The sequence below is a fragment of the Pteropus alecto genome, unplaced genomic scaffold (genome assembly GCF_000325575.1).
Source record: "Pteropus alecto unplaced genomic scaffold, ASM32557v1 scaffold22, whole genome shotgun sequence".
NCBI lineage: Eukaryota > Metazoa > Chordata > Mammalia > Chiroptera > Pteropodidae > Pteropus > Pteropus alecto.
In genome coordinates, this window is record NW_006434839.1 from 13,349,242 (window position 1) to 13,371,450 (window position 22,209).

At 32.9% G+C, this 22,209-nt stretch overlaps 1 pseudogene; it reads left to right on the forward strand.

Annotated features, from left to right (window-relative positions):
* Positions 1-21,692: 21,692 nt before the first annotated feature.
* On the forward strand, positions 21,693-22,208 carry LOC102890409 (annotated as a pseudogene).
* The last annotated feature ends 1 nt before the right edge of the window (position 22,209 follows it).

The following is a 22,209-nucleotide window of genomic DNA, read 5'->3' on the forward strand; positions in this document are numbered from 1 at the left end:
CCAATGTTTTGGGTGTCATTTTGGACTCCTTTTCTTCCTTAATATCTCTCAAATTCATTTTCATTGATTTCTGTCTCCTCTAACAACACTGTATCTCTCCTGAATTCTTGTAAGAGCCTCTACACTGAGCTCTCTGCCTCATGCCTACCCCTTGACCAATGAGTGCATCACACTACAATGAAAGAGACTGAACAGTTATAACACTCTATTGTTTTTGCCTAGTACTTTGTGTTACCTGTGCTAGACTATATGCTTTTGCGGAACAGAAATAGTGTTTCTGATACTATTAAATCTTTAATATCTGGCATTTATTATACACTAGTACAATATTTTTTAAATGAATAGATGGTTGGATAGATGCCTGGGAAAGGCCTATACCAATGGAAGCGAAATTATAGATGATGATTAGCACAAAAAAAATGTTACTTCTAGGATCACAATTTTGGTACATTATGAAGTAGATGAAATTTCTCCATTAGCCACAAAAATTTTATGTGTATTTGTAGCATTGTCTTTATGGACAAATTTATTCCAAATTCTAAATAACTGAATAATCCCACAGACTTTTACAACGCATGACAGTCAAAAGGGGATGGCTTGTTATGTTGAAAATAAAGTCTATTAAAATCAATAAAGACTGTGAAAATCATGAAATATGCAAGAAAAGTAAAAACAGTTTTATATCCTGAAGTTGGAATGTCATGTCTCGCAAGTAGAAATAAAATGATTAATGTAGGATCTGGGAAAATGGATAGTGTACCCAAGCAAATAATCACAAATATAGATTGTACTGTCTCCAGTTCTAGCTTGACAAGTGAGGTGTACCTCCTGACCATGGAATTCTTGGCAAGTAAGTACTGTTTTTAAAATCCTCCATTTTTTTTTCCATCCTAACTGGCAGGTCATAAATAAATTTTGACATGGCATTACTGTGTGTCTGTTCCACTTCAACAATTTGGGGATTTTTGAAGATTTCTGTAGAAAAATAGTACAGGATAGCAAGGAAATGGTAGCAGGAAGATTTTTTTCTTTTTTAATTTCTTGAGAGCTTGAGATGCTCCTCTGAACAAGATAAATGATAACTGAAATGACTTAGGACTGTCCTTAATTTCTTTATCACTATAATTACAGGAGAGAAGAGCAAGCCCTAAGACATTGTGCTTCTTCAATGTATTTCTTTAGATTTTATTAAGATTGTCAGTCTGGAAGTGAAGATGATCCTTTACAATCTTCTAACGTCCAATGAGGTCTCTAACACTCTCAATCATATAAACTCTTGGGAGAAATTCAATAACAAATTTGTTTAAGGGGCTTGTTGAGTTGAACTAGATATACCTGAAAAGGATAGATGTGTATGAGAGGAGTGCTATCGAACATTACACAAAATTACCAACTGCTAAGAATCACTGCTAATTATTAACCCCATTTTATAACACCCCATAATACTATATTTCTTTCAACAATTGTAAGATTTTTCCAAATAAGAGTGATACTAATTTGTTTTAATTGAAAGATCGTATAGTATTTTGAAGTTTATGAAGTTTAAAGACATGAAAAGAGGTAACACTTGAGGATGTATGAAAAAATATCAAATCAAATAAAGATAAAAAACTACAATTCAAAAGAGATAAAATACCACTTGTCCACTATAAGAAAACACTCATAGACTATAACACATTAGCAGTAAATTTTGGTAAAATGAATTGTCAGAGATTGTCTCTGGCATTAAGTTAAACAGTATTTGGGAAGCATCAAACATTCGGTTGTAAGGCCATAGAGGTAGTTTGTAACATAGTTTGAACCAATTTTTTAATTCCAAACACTCGTCTGACTTACTTATAAATACCAGTACAAAAAAGTCACTAAATTTGATTATTTAATAAATAATTTTTTAAAGCAATTGTACTGATATAAGCTTAATATCAGGTAATACCAAGTCCTAAAGGATTTTTAGCCATTTTACTAAAAAGCGTTTAGAAAATAAGGTTCCATTTTCATTATTTTAAGACTTCAAGATACTATGTAGATAGAGATATACAAAAATAAAATGCTTATTTACACTACACACAATTTCAAGTGACTATGGAAAAATCCCTAATGCATCTAGCTTCTTGGATTTCATCAGCTATTATATGAAATTCCTTGCCCTCAAAATGTAGAAAACCAAGTAGTGAATTCCATAGGTGTATTTTCCTGAACATAAAGATATCAGCATTCTAGTATTTTTCTGTAAGTATATTTATGTCTATTTATAGAACATATACCTACATGGTGAATTCAATGCTGGAGATTTGGGACTTGTCGGTCTGTAGTTTACATGAAGTATGTAGCAAAAATATTGAAATAATTTAGCTCCAAAAGCATATGGGTAGAATTGGTAGTCTCTAAATAAAGAATTGTGTAATCTTGAACAACTAAATCCTTCACAGATGATGGACAAATAACATCTCTATGATTATTTGAGTGTTGTAACATATTACAATTGGTAATCTATTAATTCTACATAGATTCATTGGCTATCTGTTATGTGCCCAACACTATGTTGTCTCTTTTTGTGTGCTCATTTGGCTATTTTTTTTTAGTACATATTCCAAAGAGAGAAAGAATATAATTTAATATCACTGTTTCTTCAACTATGCATTAGATAGACATATATAAGATCTCATTTATCATATTCCTCTAAAACAGATTAGCACCATTTTAACTTAAAAACTTTTAGTTACAAGTTGCTCACAACTTCATTAAAAGTCTCTTTTTAAAATGGAAACATTCTAATTCTAAAGGATATTTTTCTCACATTGAACAGAAATATTTTCCCTGAGAGAGATTAATTTATTATGAAGAACTGGCTCACATGGTTGTGGAGGTTGAGAAGTCTCAAGATCTACAGTCGACAAGCTGGAGACTCAGAAAAGCCAAATGGAATAGTTCCAGTCTAAGTCCAAAGGCTTGGGAACCAGAGGAGTCAATGGTGTAAGTTCTACTCTGAGTCCAAGTCCAAAGGCAGAACAACCAATGTTTCAGCTCAAAAACAGTCAGGCAAAAAGAGTAAATTCTCCTTACACAACATGTGTTCTATTCAGGCCTTCAACGGTTAGGATGAGGGCCACCCACATTAGAGAGGGCAATCCGCTTTACTTAGTCTACTAATTCAAATGCTAAACTCATCAAAAAAAAAAACAAAAAACTCCCACAGACACATCCAGAATAATGTTTAACCAAAAATCTGGGCACCCGTGGCCAAGTAAAGTTGACACATAAAATTAACCATCACATATATTTTGCTTCTTTGACCAACATACTTTTCTGAACGTGAAACGCGCATGATGTCCAAACAATTTAGCACTTCTGTTCAGCATTACTTTAAGTCCTGACCTCCAAAAACATTACTAAACTCCAAATGTAGTTAGGAGATTATAGCAATAAGTCATAGACTGGTTATCTGATTATTGTTTGGGCCAGGATGGTAGCAGGAAACATGATGAAAAGTGTTTGCTTCTAGACATTTAATGCCAGAGGTGATAGGACTTTTCTTAGAGATGGGGTTTTGGTATAAGAAAGGATGAGGGAGAGAATGTTGCCACATTTTACCTGGACAACTAAGAGAATAAAATTACTACTGCTGAGGCAGGAAAGATTATGGGAGTTGCAGATTTGAAGATGGAGTAGGATGAGTCAGAAACTCAGTTTTAGAAATACTAACTTTGAGAAGCTTATTCAAAATGCAAGTGGAGATATTACTTCTGGATTAATAATTTCAATGAAGCTGGAGAAATAAATTTGAGGCAATCACACCAAATAATAGTTTTAAGTCATGAAACTGACAAGAACACTAACGGAGTAAAGACAAATAAACAAGTTCTTTTTTAAAAAATGTGTTTAAATATATGTATAAACAAAGTTATTTTATGTTCATAGAAAACAGGTCATATGAGTTAGAGAGCTCTATAATATCGTATTACCTTTAACAAATCTCTCCATACATGGACCTCAGATAAACATAACTAACTCTAAGATACACAAGTTAACAAAACTAAAAAATTTAGCTTTGATGGGAAAATAAAATGAGCTGGAAATTCATAAAAGATGAGGCAAGAATGGTCAGGAAACAAATTACTGCAAAAATTGAGCAGAATTTGGTTGTACTCTGTCCTCAAGGAAGTGGGGTAAAGGAAACAAAGAAATGACTTTCATATGGGTAAAGACTCATTTCTGAAAGAAACAAAAAATAGTGCTGTGCTCACAAATTATATCCAAACCCTGAGATTTTAATGTTGCCACATCAGAGTTATCTGTTCTCTGTTGCTTTATAATAAATATATTTAACTTTTATTATAACAAAATTAGACAGGGCATTTGGAGTGAAAGTTCAAGATAATAAATCTGTTCATATGAAACTAGTTTACTTAGACACTATTGATTTTGTTTTCTGTATCTGCTCCAAACATTTCCTGTAACAACTTTAAAGTTCATCAATCAAGCTTATACTATACACAAAACATGTACAAAGCAAAGTGAATAGGAAATACTTATTCTTTTCAGCATTTACAGTCCTGCCTACTTAGCAGTATTTTGTAATCAGTAATATATTTCTCATATGATTGATAGTACTCTTTTTGGAAAATGATCATTCTGAGTCTGGTCATACAATTTCGAGCATTCTATCTTCATTGCTGAGTTAGCTCTACCCATGAAATAATAGTCTGAGCTATTTCCATGGATTCTATTAAAGATTGAAATATTTTACTAATGACAAACAAATCAGACATGATGGCAGAAATTTTAAACAGAAAAATGTGATCAGTTCAATTATATCATTTTGAAAATCTTCCAAATACCAAAATCAAAACTAAAACTAAGCACTAAAAAGATTTGAAATGTGTATAGCAAAAAAAAATTCTAGAACATATATGTGTATACATAACATATAATATATGTAATATAATATATAAAGATATATAATATGGTAATCACAAGGAAAAAAATGATGGGAAAATAAAATGAGCTGGAAATTCATAAAAGATGATGCAAGAATGGTCAATAAACAAATGATAAGAAGTTGAACTTCACTGATAATCAAGGAAATGCAAATTAAAAGTGAGATATAATTTCTTACCTATCAAATTGGCAAATTTTTTAGTCTGACAATCCAAGTGTAGACAAGGGTATAGGCAAATGGGTATTTCCAAACTTTGCTGGTTCAAGTGGAAATTGATACAACCTCTTTAAAGAGCAATTTTGCAGTAATTAATAAGGGAATAGAAAATAGCCATACCTCACAACTCAGTAATTTCTCTTCTAAGCATGTACCCTGGAGAAATTTTTGCACATATGTTCAAGAAAATGTATTCACAAATATTGATTATGACATTGTTGGAATTTTAAAAACTGAAAGTAACCAAAATGTTACCAACAGCTAAATGAATAATTAAATCATGATATAGTCATGTGATGGAAAGGAGCTCTCAAGTATAAGGAAAAGAACCTAGTTTTACATTGGCAGATAAAGAAAACATGATTTTGATAATAAGGTAAAATTTGAATAAAATTTTAAAACTCAAAAAATAATATTACATGCTTTCATGGATATATATCTATGTTAAAATGAATACACAGTATAAATATAAAAAATAAATAAACTTCATGATAGAGGTTACCTCTAGAAAAGAAGGAAAAGGAATGGCAAAATAAACATAGGCACATTGTCAAATTTTCTTAAAAACTAATCTGAAGCAAATGCTGTACAATGTTAACACTTACGAATTTCAGGTGATATTATATGTAAGTTTATCAGATTGCTTTTTATATTTTCCAATGAGGTTAATTTTTCACAATTAACTGTTTTCTTCACAAAGGAAATTATCATTGAGTATTTTCATTAAATGTTAATTTAGGAACCATTGTTTTATTATGCATACAATCACAATCATGTGTATTCATACATTGTTTTGTGTTGGTATCATATGCCCATTTTTAAAAGGTTACAGTGTAACTGACCCTTTACTGATCATCTTTAAAGCCAACACCAACAATTTCTAGCTGAAATACATTTTCTCTAAATCCTGCATGTTCCTGGTAACTTCGCCCCATTTCTGACCTTCTCATCTTCTTTGAATTCCACACACTCACGTTAAGATCCTTACCCCTCCCCAATATTTGTAGCCTCTCTATCTCTATCCGCCTGCCTGATCATAGGAATTATCTCTTTATGTTATTGATTTTTGCTTACCTTGTTACCCTAACAAGCCTATGGAGAGAAGGCTGAGGCTTTCGGGCCTGACTCTCATGCAGAAATCTATGCCCATAGAGCCCTCATTCTGAATCTGTCTTCCATCCTACTCAACTCTTGAAATCCCTTCTGGATTTCCCTCATTCTGAATCTGTCTTCCATCCTACTCAACTCTTGAAATCTCTTCTGGACAAGAACCTCTGGAACTCACAATCAGTCATTGGCAGATTTCTCTATAACCCCTATCAGGTCTCTGAAAGTTCCCTCGATCTTTCTTCAATTAAATCTGGCCCTCCCCTGATGATATGCAGTCCTCTGTAGGCTTTTCTAATTGTGGTGTCTCTCTCACCCATGCACTTTCTGCAAGTCTTTCTTGGTTTTCATTTCTACCTCTGGACGCTTATTCTGTTTTTGTGTATATGTTATTTATTTCTGATTAAAAGAAAACATGTGTTGAAAAGACTTGGAATACTGAGAAATATACCATCAGAAAAACTAAAATCATTCATCATCCAATTACTCAGAAATAAATACTATTAACATTTTGGTGTATTTAATTTCTTTTATTATGTAAATATATGTACACATTAACATATTCTTCTTATTGCTAAAATTGTACCATGCTGTACTTTTTAATTTATATCTGTCTCTGCATTTGATTATGTCATCATGTTTTTAAATTCATGCCATCATTTTATTTAATTTTCTATCTCTGTTCATGATGGAGATAAATCTGGTGTGTGTGTGTGTGTATGTGTGTGTGTGCACGCGCATGTGTGTTTCTGGGCAGCAGTGTGCTGGAAATGGCTTGTGCCAGCTCGTGAAAACCACTTGTATGCCTGTGTTCCCAACTTTGCTCTCAGTGAAGCCATGCAGTAGTTTGAAATCAGCCGTAACATGAATCGACACCTTGTAATTTTTATAAATCAGGGCTTTTTACCCTTCTAAATTCCAGAGAGCTAGCTTACCAGCACACTACTGGGCTTAGATGTACAGGGCATGCTAACTTAAAAGAAGATTCTCGTATTTTGATGTTCTGGAAACATTTACACAGCACATATACTATCGGTTTCCTGCTGTAGAGAAACTGGACCTCCCATACATTGCTGGTGGGAATGTAAAGGGGTACGGCCACTCTACAAAACAGTATAGCACTTATAAAAGTAAAAATACTTACCATGTGACTCAGTGATCACACTCTTGGGCATTTTCCCCAGAGAAATAAAAACTTATAGATCTGCATGAAAACCTGTTCGTGAATGTTAATAGCAGCTTTATTTTTAATAGCCCCTAACCGTAAACACCTCAAATATCCTTCAGTAATGAAAGGTTAAATAAACTGTAGTATATCTATATTATGGCATATTATTCAACAATAAAAAAGAATACACTATTTATTGCTGCACACAATAATTTGGATGGATTTCAAGAGAATTATCCTAAGTGAAAAGAGCCAATCCCCAAAGTGTGTATAACATTTGATTTTATTTATACAATGTTCTTGAAATAATACAGTTGTAGAGTTTAAGAACAGATTAGTAGTTGAAAATAAGGATTTATTTTTTAAAAAATGAAACCTGTTGTATTTACAGAGATTTTGTGTGCATTTTGGTTACTAACTTTATGAGTTTGCTAGGGCTGTCATAACAAAATATCACAGACTGCGGGACTTAAATAGCAAAAATTTATTTTCTCACAGTTCTGGCATCTGGAAGTACAAGATCAAGGTATCAGCACTGATTTCTTCTGAGGTCTCTGTCCTTGGTTTGTAGATGGCACCTTTTCGTTGTACCCTCATGTGTCTTTCTTCTGTGTATACAGCAGGAAACCGATAGTATATATGCTATGTGTCCAGATTTCCTCTTATAAGATACACAAATTGGACTGGATCAGGACCCATTCTAAGGGCCTCTTTTTAACTTAATCACCTATTAAAATCCCTATCTTCAATACTGTCATATTTGGAGGTACTGGAGTTTAGAGTTTCAACATATGAATTTTGGGGAGGACACAACTCAGGCCATAACACTGACAAAACCATAGAGGTAGCTTCTTAATTTTTTTTTTCTTGCTTGTTTGTCACTTACAAGGAAATCCTAAAGTTGCCTCGTTAAGAAAAATTTCACATTCATGCAACTTTCCTTTATTACTCAGTAAGACAACTCAAGATTACAGATGAAAATCTGGCCAGCGTTGGAGCAATTTGGACTTCTCTTGAGCCATCCACCTTCTTGTCAGAGAAGCTGCCACTCACTCAAGAATTGATGTTATCAAGATAATGTCTCTGCACTGCAGGAGAAGCCAACAACCCAGATGACCGATGCTCGCAGTCTCTCTTATGACGGTCGCAGGTTCCAGGGAGAAACCGCTGTCACATATGTGCTCTTCGTCTGCATCTTTGGAAGTGCTTTCTTCTTCCCTGCTCAACAGTATGCTTTTTCTTCCACCTCAGGTCGAAAGAAGAAAAGTTGATCCCTCCAATATTTTCAACAACAAAATGTATGGGCCTTCCTGCAGTGTGTATCTCTTTAGCTGGTTCTTAATCACATTCTCTTCTCAGGAATTAATTTGCCCAGTTCCCAAGTCAGACTTCCATGTTCTACTGGGAATGCATTACTCTTGCCTTCAGCTTTTTTTGTTGGAGCCATTCCCCCTAGAATCACACGGGCACCATTAGGCTCCTAACGTACCCCCACAGTTCCTACCCACGTGCTCTCTAAAAATTACTATCTCTGTGTGTATATTTAAAAAGAATGATTCGGTCAAAGGAAAAGGCAAACATTTGTTCTGATCACCTTACAAATCTGCACTCATAATTTTATTATCTCTCAACATCTAAAATTGTATGTTTATAAGATACATCTAATGAAAAGATATTCCTTAAAATATCAAATCATTTATTATGCAGTTTCTTCATAGCTTCATACCCATCCATCAGCAAACATTTTTTAGTATTTACTAAATGTCTGTCATTTTCTAGGTACTGACATATGCTGACTATATGAATAGAAACATCTTTTAATATCCTTTGTCCACAATGTAACTGATGCTGCCTTTACTCAACGACATGATTTATAGTTAGAAAGGAAAATTGTTAAGCACTTAAGAAATATTCTAATTGACAAATTATTTTGACATACCATCATCTCATTTTAATATCATGGGAAGATATTTTTTGCACTGTGATTTACACACACACACACACACACACACACATACTATGACAAATTTTTTATGCTTCCCCTCTGAAGAAATGTACAAACAACAGTTCTCAGTTCAACTTTCAAGGCATTTAACTTGACGATCATTTTATGTTGTTGTGTAGCAACACAAAGCATGCAAAATTTAATATTTACAGAAATCTAATTTAATCAAATATCTTTCCTTTCATTGGGAAAAATAAAGTTTTTTTTCTCTTCTTTATTACCAAAAAAAAAAAGGTTGATGTTATTAAATCGTACTTATACATTCAGCAACAGCAAGCATTTAGATATTACACCTTAGGTTTTAACAGAGCAAAATAGTAATCTGAAATAGGCATTAGTTAATTTTGATAAATATATCCATTAACATGAAGTTAGAACCTTCTATCCATTATACAACTGTACTGTAAAAATTGTTGATGTTTTTCTGTTAACCAACTGGTTGGTTGATCACCTCTACCTAAAATTAGAAGTATCTTTCCTATGTGTAAAGAAATTATATGAGAATTATCAGTATTGTATTACAAATACATATACACAAAAAGCCCTTTGATCTGGAACATATAATTTCATTCTTACTCCAATTATTGATTCTCTGAAATCTGCATTTCTGTGGTTTATAACTATAACAAACTTAAGGCCAAACTAAACAATAGATTCCCAAGAGTTAAATATCTTACATTGTCATTAAATCTCACCTTCGATCTGGGCCAATACTAGAGGCTATGCCTGGAAATTAATGAAGCTATTTATGGTTAGTGTTCCATTGTTCTTATTTCAGAAACAATGACATCGTAAAAAACGAGCAGAATTTCTCTCTCTCTCTCTCTCTCTTTCTGTTTCTTTGACCCATAGTATTAACACTTTTTCTTTCCTTTATCTTTTCTTACATTATTAAAAAGCAAAGAATTAACTTGTGATTCTTCCAGTGTTTTTCTTCTATTTGTTCATCTACTTACTGTGCATTTAAAGCATAAAGACTCTAGGAAGAAATGAGAATCATGTCAAACTATTTGGCATTTAACTAATTTATCAAATACTCTTGTTAACAGCAAAATACGTATAGATTAGAACAAACTGTCTGACACTAGGAAAAGAAACAGAAAAAAAAAATACATATTTAAAATAAGTGAGGCAATAAGGAATCTCTGTTTTTGAATATTCCAAACAGTATTTTTTACATTTTCATTTAAATAGAAGATAACCTTTACACCCTGCAATTCTAAAAAATTTGAGTTTAGAGTTCTCAAAATGTTATCTAATTTAAATTCAATCTAATCACATCAACTGAAAACAAAAGATGTTTTTCTGTTTTTCCTTTATATCTTCCATTATTGATTAGAACTATCATATATCTACTCATTACCACTGAGCAAATGGTACAGATTAGACTGGAGCAGGGAAGCCTAAATATGGAGCTGTCAACAGTCCATAAATGGGTCTGTTAATACCATTTTATAGATCTGTTAAAAGGTAAACTGAGATGTATTAAAAATTTTAAGAGTTTTTTTGAGCGAATAGCCATTCTAAATGTGCAGGGTCAAACCAGGAGTGGTTAAGAGCACTCTGCTGACAGGAGCCAGAGGAAAGACATACAGAAAAAGTGCAGAAGCAAAGAAGGGAAATTATTTGGTTGGCGATTTGTCTTTAGCCTTTGATTTTGTAACCTGGAGCCATTTATAGGCCTAGATTTTGGTTTGCTTATACAAGCTGCCACAGCATTAGAGCCACGTCAGTCTAATGAGCTCCTTGTTTAGTTAATGTGAAAGACTCTTATTTCAATAAAGTGAAAGTGAATTCTAAATTTCTAAAAAGAAGTTTCTTTCCTATTGTTCCACCTTTAAGTTCTAAACTCCAAACATCACTACTACAAAATCAGATGGTACAGCCGGGTTTAGATGGTAGTTTCCTTTTCTGGAACATGGACAGGAAAATTACATATAGAGATTATTTCACAGGCAGCATCATAATGCTTTACATGTAGCTTATATTTTTATTTAGGAAATTTATTTTTGAAATATATATATGTAGTTTATATCACAAACTAACCAAATATCGTAACACAATCCTACTGTGCTGTAAAATCCTTGCATTTTATTAAGTATACACTGAGCTCATGTTTCAAATATTGCCAATATAACCCAAATGTCTGCCAATTGGTTCAACCACTAAATGTAAACTTTTCTATTTGGTCTTTGCAGTTGCTTAATAATTAAAGTTTTGATTACTTTTCTTAATTTTTCATGTGAAAGATAGACTACAAAATAGATTGCTCTTAATTTTATAAAATTTAAACATCAATTGCTTATGAAAGTCTGTACTCTTCCAATGTATTAGCAATTGTTTCATTAATGACTTACCTTTATAGAGTCTTTACAAAGCATTTAACTTAGCTTTCTAGGACTAGGGTTAAACAAAACTGACCCTTGACATTCATGCAACTCCATTAGTGGTAGAAGTGCCCAAACAGTCTGTAGAGGGACAGGGGCTCTAGGGAGTATGCTTTAACAGGAAAACATAGAACATCATTAATCTGGTTTATGAGTTAAGAAGTGGTGAATGAGGGAGCTTCTGTAGAAAGTTTCATAGGTGCTGTTATATGGCTTAAATGCCATCACATGTACGCTTCAATAGTTTCAGTAAGACAATTCATAACTACCATTCTCCTTAACTCTTACAGCTTTGTGTTTGTGAAATTGTATGAAGATAATTCATAACTATCATTCTCCTTAACTCTTACACCTTTGTGTTTGTGAAAGCATCACAACAATCTCATAAGTTTAATTGATATCATGCCTTTTTACAGACAAGGAAACTGAGTCTTAAGCTAAGAGGTGAAGCAAACTTGCCTCCGTTTTTGGACCATTACATACATCTTAAATAAACTTTAAAAACATTTATTGAGATAACATTGGTTAATAACATTATATAAATTTCAGGCGTACAACTTTGTAATAACATTTGTATTCTCCATTGTGTGCTCACCACCTAAAGTCTAGTCTCTTTATGTCACCATATTTTGACCTTTCTTCATCCTCCTGCCCCTTTCCCTATGATAACATAATTCTGTTGTCTGTATCTATGAGTTTGTTTGTTGCTTTTTATTTTATATCCCACACATGAGTGAAATCATGTGGTCCTTGACCTTTTCTGTCTGACTTATCTCACTTAGCATAATACTCTCAAGAGCTATCTATGTTGTCACAAATGGCAATATTTTATCTTTTCTTATGGCTGAGTAATATTCCATTGCATATATGGAATACATACATCTTCTTAATCCAATCATCCATCGAAGGACACTTAGGTTATTTCCACATCTTGGTTATTGTGGGTAATGCTTGACAATGAACATAAGAGTACATATATCTTTACAAAAAGTGTTTTCAAATTTGGGGGATAGATACCCAGAGAAGGGATTGCTTGATCGTATGGTAACTCTATTCTTAATTTTTTGAGGAATCTCCATACTGTTTTCCATAGTGGCTGTACCAATTTACATTTCCACCAGTAGTGTATGAGAGTTCTTTTTTATCCACAACTTCTCCAGCATTTGCTATTTCTGGCCTTATTAATAATAGCCATTTTAACAGGTGTGAGATGCTATCTCTTTGTGGTTTTGATTTACATTTCCCTTCTAACTACCTCTTAAGTAAATATTTGAAAGTATATATAAATATGGTTCAATTATATGGAAATCACATGTATTAAAATATTGGAAGTCACACAAAAAACCAATTTTGGAAGTACACATGAGCTCTAGAAGTATGAAAAAAATGAATTTTTAATTTTCCATATGTTATCTTGCTATCGGGTAGCCTTGGATCTATGGTTTTCATTTGTCTTTTACTTTTGTGCATTTATATATTAAAGAAATTATTTGCTAAGCTTTTAGTTAGAAAATAATTCTGATAAAAGAGTTTATGTAATCAATGACTTTTATTTTCAGGATCCTGGTATTATTTTCTCTCTTCTTTTCATACACATAGGTACATGCAGAATAGACTGGATTAACCAAAATTCTCAGATAATAATAGATTATTTTTGATATTTTCTCATTATATATAGCATATCTTTTAAAAATTCTGATTAGTAAAATATCTTTCTTATAAATCCATTAACTTTTCCTTATATGTAGCTAATTATAAACAAAAGTAAATTTTCTGAGGAATTATTCTATTTATTTGGAACTACTTATGTACATAGAATAACTATAGGCATGCTATTCACTAATTACAAGATAGAACATGATTTTAAAAAATCTAATAGTTCTTAGTTTTATAAATTTCCTTTTTCATAAAAAAAATTAATTCAGAAAAATACTATATTTTATGTGCCTATTTTATTAACCTACATTACAAACATGCATCATATAAAATTTAATGTCTGGTTTATGATAGTCTTTAAGACAATCAGTTAATTGATTTTTAAATGAATTTGGAAGCCCTTTTCGATAGTTATGAAATTCAATAATGCTAACATTATTTAAAACAGAAAAACTAGATTTAAATCTCATTTTAAACAGAATGAAAAACCCCAATAGCTTAATGAAAATAAACTTGGATGTAAGTTTTAGCATTCTGGTGGAAATCTGCCAAAAAAGCTTTCACTAGATAACAATCACTGTAATTATAATAGCAAAAGACAATGGCTTAAACATGACCCCCACACGCATCCTTTTAAAATCACGATGCTCTTAAACAATAACATGATCAAAGACAGGGTTATGGGCATGAGTGAGAAACCAGGATGACAAGAATGAGGAAAGCAGGTGGCCCATAAAAAGAGAAGACCATCAAACCTGCTGGGATAATGTAGATAATTAACTTTGTCCTTGAATTGACAAGGTTGTTTTAAATTCGACATGTTTGCCACCCTTTTTATTTTAATTACAATTTTAGAAAGGTTTTCCATGAGTTGATGTAATATCTTTAAACTTGGAGCATTAATGGTGTTTTGGTATGTGGCCACTTCCTTTATATTTCTTTGGTTCACATTATTCCAAACTAGCAATTAATTGAAATATTTTAAAGGAAAGTTTACAGTAGCAATAACAGATATTGTATTAACCTAATATATAGATGTAAGTTATTTTTCTTGCTAAATTGAACTCATATTCACTATATATACATATATACACAGAATGTGTATATATATATATATATGTATCATACATACATATACAAACATACGTACATATAGTATTAGTATAGCCAAACATTTATTTTACTTGATAATTTGAATAAGTATAGAAAATGAATAATTAAACACAAAAATATATATACATAAATTAGAAGAAATACAGATTTGGGCTATGCAAAGCCCATCGTAAGAATTTTACCACTTAATACCAAAATGGAATCATTGGTGTTTCTGAGAACAAACAGCTTTGCTGTGCTCTATCTAGAACTGTATCCTGAATTGTGCTTCAATAGTCAGATAATACTTGCTATTTCTCAAAAAATTCCTAGAGGAATAGATATGTTGCAAATGTTGCAGTGAGACAGTCAAATCTTTCGAAAAATCTATTTAGTTGATCAAGACTCTGCTTTTTTGATGCCCTGCTAAAATAAATAAAAATTATCAAAGTAAGGGAAGAGTCAACCTTTTTCAAAGGAGATATAATTGAATTCCACCTACTCTTTAGACTTTAGTAATTAAAGCATTTTTTCATTCTATAACTGTGTTACCTCATTAACTGTTTTCTATCTTTATATCTTTCTACGTCCAATGAGCTCTTTTCAGATATAACGTTATGTTTTCTGACATTCTAGACTTATCAGATTAGTATTGGAATCTCCTATACAAAAATGTTTCTTCAATTAACTTTACCCCATTCTGATCGCTCACTTCATTTCGCATTTGCATTCCATATTATTTGACAAATACTAATATTGTCTTTTACTCGTTCTTAACAAAACCTTTTGGATCATCAAAGAATTGTTCTATTATTTTATATAATTTAAAACACATATACTTATTTATAATGTCTTAGTTTTATAAAATAAAGGCATTGCATTTACAAGCGAAATACTTTGTCTTTCCTTCAGAAATGTTAGAATAAATTCTATTGTAACAGTTACAAAATTTTGATGATGGTTATCTGTTAGAAAATTTAAGGATAATCATTTTCAGTGTAAAAGTCCTTCTCCAACTTCAAAACAAGAAAGAACTAATCCTGAAAAATAAGTTTAAACATACTAAAAGTGGTAATACAAAGAAATACTTCAAATGGTTAATTTTTTTTCTGGGAACATTTCAAACTGCTTTCTATTAGTACTGATATGTTTATTAAGCTTGCAGAATAAAGCCAAAGTTAGAGCTTACATAGTCTTTCTTGGTTATAATAAACTTAGGCTAGTTGTAGATTTTAAAAATTCTCAACAAAGGTAGGACCGCCCCCTAGGGGTTATTTTGAAAATTTGAGGGTGTGTTTTTAGTTGTCACAATGATTGAGGTGGGAACATAAAATTAATGGAAGGGTGCTAAAGTTGCTAGCTATCCTGCAATGAATGGTGCAGTCAAGAAAAGTTTTTTTTTATTACACTTCAACACACAAATCTCACTGAACATTAATCTAGATGCAAACTTGCTCATAATTGTGTTCACCTAGAAACTATTTCCATTTTTCATATAAACATAAAAATTTTCTACAAAATTTTAATTAACATTAAATTTTCTAGGAATGGAAACTACCATTTGACTCTCTGAAAGATTGTATTGTATTTCTTTTGGAAATTTACCAGCAGTTACTTAACATTTTAGAAGATCACATTACCAACCATACTAGTTCTATAGCTGAGTTGCAATAAAACATACCTGCACCAGTCCGTCTTTGCAGCTATCATGGTCTAATGATTCCATATATCATTGTAAACACCTAACCCTTCATTATGTCTCTAGTGTTGTCATGCCTTAGCATTAACAACACTCATATATTATTTTATTATAGATATTTGCCCTTATGGTTTTTTCCCTTTCTATTACCCTAGTACAGTTGTATTTAATCATGCATTCATGTAGGTTATGTTGCCTATAAATTTCATTTCAGGATAGTAAAGCAAGCCCTACAAAATATTTGTTATAGTAGCAGGACATTGGATTTAATAAGGTCAAGAAACATTAGACATGATGGGAATGGCATGATTGAGCCTCCCTCAGAGCTTGTAAGGTCAATGTTTTGCTGCTTGGGTATGTTGTTTTCTAATAAAGGAATAATCTGGGAAGTTCGGAACTCAAGTGGTGGCAAAAGTGAATAGGAAAATAAGGCATGATGCAGTTAGTGCTATGGTTTCTGTGGGGGATGTGGATGTAAGTACAAATTAGAGACTTAGGGGGTTAGTCTTTCAGTGAGTTTGCAATGATAGGTCTGGTATTGCAGGAAGACGAGCTGTATTAATAGTAGCACAACAAGCTCCCCGGGTATCTTATGCAGACCTTTTGGGGCAGGAAGACATAGAGTGAAAGGGCCATAAAAATGGTATCTGATGTTTGTTCTGTCATTTTGTGGATATTTTACATTTTATATAATACAGCCTGCTTATTGCTCTTTATGTATTATCCATCTAGCTGTCCAGATAGATAGTTTTACTATTATCTTTTCCAGCAATATTCTCAATCCCAAATCTTTTTCTAGCACATATCCGTATTTCAAGATCTTCATTTTAGTGTTATATGACAGGAACGAGTCTTTAAAAATCTTTTTAAAGAACATGTGATGTGTACATTTTCACAACCTCTTCATATCAAAGATTATCTGTTTCTTTTGCTCATGAAAGGCAACTTGGTAAGTATCAAATTCTTAAGATGCGAACTTTACAGATGTATGTAAATGTATCTCTGTTGACTTAAGACATGTATTTTGGGGTAAGAATAGTGTGTGTGTTTTCTAATTTGATGGATGATTCTAATTTTTTTTTACCTGAGAATTAAGCATTTTTAATAAGATGTGCCAGGATGCTACTTGTTGAGATGTTTAGACTGTGCTTAATCTTTTTGATACACAGTGTTTTCACTTCAGAAAAATGTCTTTGAATTATATTTTCTATTGTTCCTTTCCTATTGCTCAAAATTTTTTCTGTATGCCTATCAATAATGCTTACACTGCATTTACATTTTCTGTTTTATTCATCTATTATGTTTTCTCTCATTAATTTTATCTTTTGAACTTTTCCCTCTGCAATCTAGGAAAGCACCTCAGATTTTATTTTGTTACTCTACAGTGTCAATTCTAACCTATATGCTCCGATATAAGCTTTAAAATTCTACTGCTATGATTTTATTTACCTTGTAATTCTTCCTTATGTCCCTAATATACCTTTATATCTTATTCTCTTTTCCATTTATCTCAGCTTTCCCTTGGGAATTTCCGCTCCTGTTTGATGAAAACTTCATTGGTTCTTCACTGATGAGGATCAAGAAATTTTCTAAATTTTATTTTGAATTCTGAGAAAACTATTTCCTGGGAATTGCTCTTTCTCTAGTGTTTGATGATGTCTTCATTTCCTTGTCTGGGGCATTTTCCTTGCCCTTTTCCGTTTTCTGTTGTGTCTTATTTTTCTTTGTCTCCGCTGGGTTCAATGCAGTGTTCTTTGGATTCCTGTCTTAGGTATACAAATGCATAGATGTAAGCAGTTTCTATTTCAAGTCCCAGTGCCTACAAGGCTTTCATTTAATACTTCAGATCATTCCCTACATATATGTCCCAGTGCTTTGATATCTTAAAAGACACAGTACATGAAAATCTCATCTCCTCAATATGTACTACTTCCAGAGTCACCCCTTGGGCAGCAGTGTGCCATTTCAATTACTACATACTTCCTGCCCAGGCGTCTTCTGGAAAGAGAAAGAGAAATGTACAAATGATAAACAGCCCTCTAACTGCCCTCAGAAACCTTCATCGTGCAATAGGAGAATAGCTGCCAAGTTTCTTATTTAGAACAATCTTTCTTCTTATTCAGGAGCCAGATGGTGGCAAAAGGATGATACAAAGTGCATTTATATGGCCAAGTTTTCTCTGTTCTGGATATAAAATACGTGTGAACAACTGAGTGAATGCTTTCTTCCTATTCAATCAAATGGTCATTAGTAAAAACTCCTGCCACATTTTGACAATAACTTTCACATCACTCTTCATTTTCAGCCTAGTGAATTTTCAAGTTCTATGTTTTTATAGGAAGGATGTGCTTTTGAAGACAATGAGGAAAGACATGTAGCAATATGACATGCCAGAAATCATGGAGGTTTGGATATGGGCCACAGCTGCACATACTCCATCATCAAAGATGAGAGATAATGATTCAGGTTTTCACACACAAGCTCTGAGGTCTTGTGAGACAAGCGTGGGAAGAGTGTTTATTAGGCAGTTTGATCTATGAGACTGCACCAGAAGAAATGCTGTCATTGGAGTTGGAAGTCTTAGTAAATCTACGTGACGGTCCAAGCTCTAGGACTAAGGACAAAAGTCTTTTATATACAAATCTTTAATTCTTCAAGAAGCAATTGGAAAGAGAAACAAAAGTAAATCGTGTGATAAAATCTGAGAGAAAATAGAATGTCAGGAAGAACATATTTTCGACAAAGTCAAAGCCGAAGAGAGGTTAAACAGGATGAACTCAAGAGGTTTGATCTTTTAGAAATCTCAGTAATTTTTTTAGAGATGAATGCAAAAGGAATCACGGATGCTAAATCCATAATGCAGTGAATTGCTGAGTGAATGAAAAGTGAGGTCGCGACCGTTAAATGCTCAAGCAGCAAATTTGCCTTTGAAGGAGGGGGCGAAGGGAATAAGCGTGCAGAGCAAGCATGGTCACGAAGCTTTCTGAGAAATATTTTTTAAAAAACCTCACAGCACAGAAAGTCTCAGTCTACGATTGATCTCACTCGAAAGGTTAAAGGATTAAATGTATTATTCTTAGAGTCTATTGTTCCTATCAGAGGAAACAAAGCCTTAGGCAGAATTGATTTGTTGTATTGAGTCTCTGCAACATTTCTGTTATTTAGCAATTTAAGTTAAGAAAAGCATAGCTAAAAAGAGGTGTACTTGGCAACATAATGAAGTGGTTAAGAGCATGGGTGGACTCAGGCACTAGACTGCCTACGTTTGAATCCCGTCTCTGTTACATACCAGTTGTATGACCTTGAGGAAAGTTGCTTAAAACTATTTTAACCTCTTTGTGTTATAATTCCTCATCTGTGAAGTAAGAATAATAATTATGCTTACTCATTCATTTGTTATGTAGATCAAATGAGTTCTAGTATTAACTCATTTGATAAATAAAGCAAATGTTATATATGTGCATATTAAATAAATAAAAATCAAATATCAATCACACCTATTACTTAATCTTAAATTAAATACACTTAAAAAGTTAATTGGCCTTCATAATTTTCACCAAGTTCAAAATTTTAGAAATGATTATTTACTTGGCCTGTATACCCCCAGTGAGAAAAAGTGCTCGTTTCCCTACCCTAGTTCGCTAAGTGCTACAGGAGAAAAAGTCATGCAACTTCAGATTGCCGCAATTACCAGTGCATGTTTTCTAACTTTTTTTGGTCTTTCAAAACCTCTTTCATTCTTCCACATTATTTCTATTACATCATCTCTAATTCTTCTATAATATTTCAAAATGTTGAGGCTGCCTTTCATCAACATTAAGACTTTTTTTTTTTTCTTCACCGAGAAAACAGGTACTGGGTAGAAAATGCTCCCAGCTTCAAATGGACCTTCATCGGATATATCCTATTGTTCCTCTTTCCTCTACTCTCAAGAGATCGACTGGAGCTTCCTCCATTCAAAACTCAGCCCCCGGCCCGACTCCTTCCTCCTCTCGCACAGTGCTGGGTTCACACCTGCGACACTGGCTACTTGTTGGCTTTTCCCCTCAGACTACAGAGATACTTATATTTCTATTCTCTTAAAAAGAAACAAACAGACAAAACTACCATAAACTTCTGTGATTAAATCATCTTGCTTAAACATTGCCCCCTGTTTTTCTTTTCCCTTTGCTAAGTTTCTTAAAAGAAAACTCTAAGCCTTTATTTTAGTCTAATGGCCTCCCTTCATTTATTCTACCAAAACTACCCTGCAAAAATGTCATCAGTGTCCTGCTGATTCCTAAATCCAATGGACATCTCAGCCTTCATCTTGCTAGACCTCTTTGATGCTTTCAAGGATTTGTGATACTGTCTCCTATGCTTTAACTCTCTATTTTGTTATCTAATATGACACCATCCTCTCTTGTAACTTCTCTTCTTACTCACATGACCATTAATATTCATATCCTTCTATTAGCGTCTCTAAATACTCTTTCTATTCTGCTGTGTCTGGTTACCTTAAGTGAGTGGCTTTAATCTATCTTTGGAAGAACACTAGAGGTCAACAGAGTTGCCTCAGGGTGATGTTTGCATATGGTGTTTACATCTGAGATTAAAATAACACATTTAACTGTTGTTATAAATTATGCATTTTTCTGACTGTGTTGCCATGAAAATAGTTTTCTTTTTTTCTTTTTAAGCAGAGAAGAGTATAAAACACAAAATTCAGCGTAATAATTACTTCAGATGGAAAGACAGAATAATATCATAGAAGGAAAATACTGGTAGATGCAAATATAGCAAAAAGCAACATTGTGGCAAAATATGTAATTACTTAGGAAGAAGTTAAAAACATATTTTAAGTAAAAAAAATTAAAAAGCAGTATGCACAGATGGGTTCCATTTTTGTAATTACATATGTAATTTATATATAATAGAATATTCATCAGAATGTTATTTTCTCTGGTGTAAAGAAATAATGGCATCTTATTTGCTAATTTTAGTTTGCATGTTTTTTTTTAATTTTTTCACGAGAAATATTATTTGATGATAAGAAAAAAATAATTGTTTAAAAAAAATTCCACAAAATATATTAGGATAGGAAAAGTCATGAATGTTGATATAAGAATAGATATGTTGAAAAGCATGTGAAATTAATTTTTAGGATTATCTCACCATTACCACCCAAATTCTCTTAAGTATGATCTGTGAAGATATTATGTAAAATAGTACACTCTACTGAGAAATTCTGCAGGTTAAAAACAAAATCAACAAATTATCGTTCATCAATGTGGCAAAGAAAAAGTGTTCTGATTTTTACTTCAAAATTAAAAGCAGTTGCAAAGTTATCAAGAGAAATATTCCCAACTTTCCATTCATGCTGTTCTAAAGCAAAAATGAATCAGTTAGCTCTTCCCATAAGTGGCCTGAAGAGACTTCTGAAAATGGTTCCCTATTCACTTGATTCAGAAAATCCCACAAAATTATGCAAATCAAGAGGTTCAAATCTTCCTGTTTGCTTTAAGAACACTCATGAAACTGCCCAGACCATCAAGGGTATGCAAATCCAAAAAACCACCAAGTATCTGAAGGATGTCACTTTACAGAAGCAGTGTGTCCATTCCATCATTACAATGGCAGAGTTGATAGGTGTGCCCAGGCCAAAATGGGGCCAGACGCAGGGGTGGTGGCCCAAAACAAGTGCTGAATTTTTGCTGCACATCCTTAAAAATGCAGAGAGTAATGCTGAACTTAAGGGTTTGGATGTCCCTTCTCTGGGCATTGAGCACAAAATATTGTGGGTGAATAAAGCTCCCGAGATGCAGCGCAGAACTTACAGATCTCGTGGGTGGATGAACCCCTACCTGTGCTCTCCCTGCCACGTGAGGATGCTCCTCACTGAAAAAGAGCAGATTATATCAGTTAGCTCTTCCCATAAGTGGCCTGAAGAGACTTCTGAAA